Source organism: Camellia sinensis, chromosome 12 (genome assembly GCF_055761805.1).
Source record: "Camellia sinensis isolate YWXY chromosome 12, ASM5576180v1, whole genome shotgun sequence".
NCBI classification, from domain to species: domain Eukaryota; kingdom Viridiplantae; phylum Streptophyta; class Magnoliopsida; order Ericales; family Theaceae; genus Camellia; species Camellia sinensis.
Window position 1 is genome coordinate 134,047,384 of NC_138972.1, and position 4,350 is coordinate 134,051,733.

At 36.2% G+C, this 4,350-nt stretch overlaps 1 long non-coding RNA gene across 1 annotated transcript; it reads right to left on the reverse strand.

Moving 5' to 3' along the window:
• Nucleotides 1-614: 614 nt before the first annotated feature.
• LOC114269320 (uncharacterized) lies at nucleotides 615-1,260 on the reverse strand. Its single transcript, XR_003631561.2, has 2 exons — nucleotides 956-1,260; nucleotides 615-833 (listed from the first exon to the last, which is right to left on the reverse strand). It is a non-coding gene; the product is annotated as an uncharacterized LOC114269320 (long non-coding RNA).
• Nucleotides 1,261-4,350: the final 3,090 nt, after the last annotated feature.

The window sequence follows — 4,350 nt, forward strand, 5'->3', positions numbered from 1 at the left end:
CGCGGTTACGAAGCCGGTCAGGTGAAAGGTCCAGCGCTAGGAAAGGCAAGGTTGGACCGAGGTACCTTTTTGCTCGGCAGGAAGGTCGACCGCAGACAAGCGTGAGTTGTCCCGAGCTCGGCTTTGCTGAGATGCCGCCGAGTCTAGTCCTCATCTGAGCTTAGCTGTTGGAGTACTTGGGCATGAAGCGCAGCATGGCAGACGATGGCCGAGATGGTACTGCCCGGCTGCCGAGCTCCCAGGAGAACGGGCAGGCAGTTGGGTTAGGTGGTGCTCAGCAAGGTTTATGCTGACAGATGGGATAGTAGTGCCACGTGTTGAGAGGACACTGGGAGTAGATTTGGGGCGCAGAAGGTATATAAACACGTCTGCGCCCCCCATACGTGGACAGATGAACATTTGGTGAGACATACACTAAACACTAAACACTCTCCCTTCTCTCTATCTATCCCCTGTGTGTGTTCTAACTTGATCGTCGGAGGGGTTTTCCGGCCACACACCGCCGGGTAGCTCACCGCTATTGTGCTCGCAGGTGATCGGACAGAAACGGAGCTTGGAAGGAAGGAGTACGGGCTTGCCGGAATATTTGCTCCCCGTACAACTTACATGGCATATCAACAAAATCATAAACAACATCATATATAACAAATCAACTACCCCAAAAAAAATGAAGACAGATGGAGAAACGAAGATCAACACAACACAAAAAATAAAGACCAACAGCATCATACACGACAGATCAACACAGATATGAGATCTCTCACTAGCCAACCTTCATTTTCTCTCTCTCCTTCCATCTCCATGATCCAATCCTCATAATCAACTTGTAAGATCTGCAATAAATCAAAAAAAGAGAAATCAGAGAGATGGTAAGATCTAAGAAGTACGACTTAAAAAGAGAAATCAAATAGATGGTATCGGCAGCGAGGCCGCTAGCTCAATGATCGAAAACAACGATGTTGACGGCAACGAAAGGAAAGCCGTCGGAGTCGCTGTGATGTTCTTTAGGAGGGAGATCGGCGAGATTAGAAACCCTAACAACTCTCTCTCGCCGAAGACAACGGAGAATGAAGGATATCAACGGTGATGAGAGAAGGAAGAAGAAGACAGCAGAGGAGTCGTCACCGATGTTGTGAGGAGCACCTACAGCACAGAGACAGAAGAAAAGAGGCTGAGAGAAGAGAATTTAGTGTGAGTGAGAGAGAGGCCGAAAATAAGACTCAAATAACCCTAAACACACACACACACACACATATATATATATATATATATTTAGGAAATTGTTTGGGGATTATTTGGAACGGGGTCGGAGACGGGGGAACCTATCCCCGTCCTAGCCCGAAAACTGTCAGGGATTCAATTTTCAATACCATCCCCGGCCTTATGGGGGGTAATTTTTAGGGAAATCTCGTTCTAATCAGAGTCGAGGAGGCGAGTCCCCGTCAAGTCGGATTCAAATTGCCATCCCTACTCTCACACAAACCTGGATTGGAGTAAGAGGAGATGTGTCTGGAACTATGCGAACACATCACAACGGATTGGGCTGCGGCACAAATCGGGTAGATTATACGGCAGAAGTCACCAATTGAGAGGCTAGGTCACAATTTCTCTTCAACAAAATTCACTACACAATAGGATGTTTGTTACAATTTAAAATATGTTATTATAATTTATTTTAATAATTTAGAATTTATATTAGATTGTTTGGTGCAGTTTCGATTTACAATTTATTAGACAAAAACAATTTAACTAATAAAAGTTTAAAGAGAGATATTTTTAATTTCTACTTTATGATTATCAACTTTTAATTTCTAATACTCTATACCAATTAGGCCTATTAATGACCAATTTTTTATAGGGGTGAGCAGCGGATATTCTGACCCACCCAGACCAATCGAACCAATCTGTCGCATTTTGGACGGATGCTTAATGACGAACGGACAGTTGCAGATTGATTTTTTCCAATCCACCTAGTTTTGGACGGATGACGAATTTGAGGTTCCTTTAGCTGCAACTGAATTGCGAAACAGCGAGCACTCCTAGTAATTTTTAAGACTTTGAGTTTTCTGTTTATAATTTCAATTGAAAAAAAGTTTAGATATTCGATTGTGTTTTCAATTTGAAAATATTTCTATCAAATGGCAAATGTTAATATTTGGTATTTTTGTGTGAAAAATATAACACTTAATTTTGTCATTTTTAAAAAAATCAAATTACATAGTTTTTTAATAAAAAAAGTAATGAAATGGTTTTGATAATGCATGATTTTCTTCTATGTTTTTATTATTGGTATTTGACAATTTACTTGATAATATTTTGGTTATGTTACGTTGGGTTATTATCCAAAATCGATTCGTGTCCATCCATCAATCCGACGGACGGATGAGGAGTTTTCTAGTCGCAACCGAACCGCGAACACTCCTAATTTTTTATAATTACTTTAGCATTAGAAAAAATTACTCTAGTAGATTCATGGTCTTTTTTTATAAAAAATAAAAAATAAAAAAAAATAGTGAAACATTCCTCTCCAACTTTGTGTAATTGAAGAGGTCCAAGATATTTTTTTTTTATTAGCCAAGGTCTCTCAACATTTTCACAGAAAAATTCGACTCAATGAAATTTTACCCGCCTTAGAGAAATTTCATCCGATTTAGAGAAATTTTGAAATTTCTTTGTGAAATCAGAAAATTTTGCTTGTGAAAATTGAAATTTCTTTGAGCCGGGGAGAAATTTCTCTGAGTCAAATTTTCTCTGTAGAAATATTGAGGGACCTTAATGTGACGACCCTATCACGTATAATAATTAACATGTAATTAATTAAAGAGATTTGAATTTTAATTGTCTATCATTCAAATCTATAGAAGCGAGTTTAGGTCGTGACACTTAACTATTATAAAAATATTGTATATTTTTTATCTTATAAAATCTTAATATCAGATATCTTTAAAAAAAGGTTTCCCTCTTTTTTAATATGAAAAGATGACTTGCTTTAAGGTCGGCTAGTGAATTAGTCGGCTAGTGAATTAGATAGAGTCAGCAAAACCTAATGCAACAATTGAAAGGTAAAATCGTATAGACGTCACAATTATTGTCAAGTTAACAATAATCGTAAGGACTATCAATAAGCCCTATAACATGTTAACAAAATTATGATTTTAATATATTTAAGTATATTTTTTTTAACACTAATAATAAATTTTAAGACTGTTTTTAACATTCTTCTTTTTAGAATACCAAAGTAGGTCAATTGTGGAAATATCGATGGCCCATCATAAATTTTGCGAAGCAAATTATCACTAAAAGGACCTTGCTTGGGAATTTTTGTAGTCTAGACCAATCCCGAACTAATGTGGACTCGAGATTTTATATTTGTTGGATTTCTAAGGAGATGGAGATGGAGATGGAGATGGTCCCAACAAACATGAGACTGGACTCCCATCTGCAAAATGACTGCTCAAGACTAGTAAAAAATATTTTTTAAAAAAAATTATATTCATCTTTCTTAAATTTTGAACAAAATATAATAAATCCTACAAGTTTAAATAATTATATTGAGTTATTCTAAGGTTTTAATTCATGTAATAGTTGGCTCTATTTTCATCAAAATTTTCTTAGTCACCTGATTGAAAAATAATGTTATAATATCTTTTACACTAAAAATTTATATTTTATTTTGTTTATCTTTATGTTTTCATGTTATTTGTATTATTTTCAGTTCCTTTAATCTTACTAAACGGAAGGTCAACATTGTTATGTTAAAATTGTAAGACTCATTGTGTTTTTTCTAAATTTTAAGAGAAGTCTGGAGTATAATTTATCTAAATTTAAAAAATACCATTATTTTGTTTTAATTTTAAATTTAAATCATTAAAGAAATTAGCTTTTCTTCATTTTTCTCATTTCTCTTCTTTTTACTTATCCAAACAAGTAACATGCACCAAAAAATCGTTTCTCTTCTGTACGAGCACAGAAATAATATTCTCGTATAATCCTGTCAATCAAGTTTGCACTCTTCCAAACGTCATCACTTTGCCACCTGAAAACATAAATGTAAGCTAACCGGCGGGTGTGTACCAAAAACCCCTCCAATGCCTAAGTCAGAAACTAGACAATAGACAATAAACTCTATATATTCTAGAGTAAAATTTGGGATACCTGTACAAAGGTCTGGTCATGAGCTTTTATAGATTCTGCTTGGCACAATTCTAATAGGATTCCAACTCTCCCTATGAGAGTCCTCCTAGGAATCGCACACCCTACTCACTACCAACCAAGTGAGATGGTTTGCACAATTCCAGTAGGACTCTAACTCTCCTTAACAGAGTCCTATTAGGAGTCTCATGTCCAAGG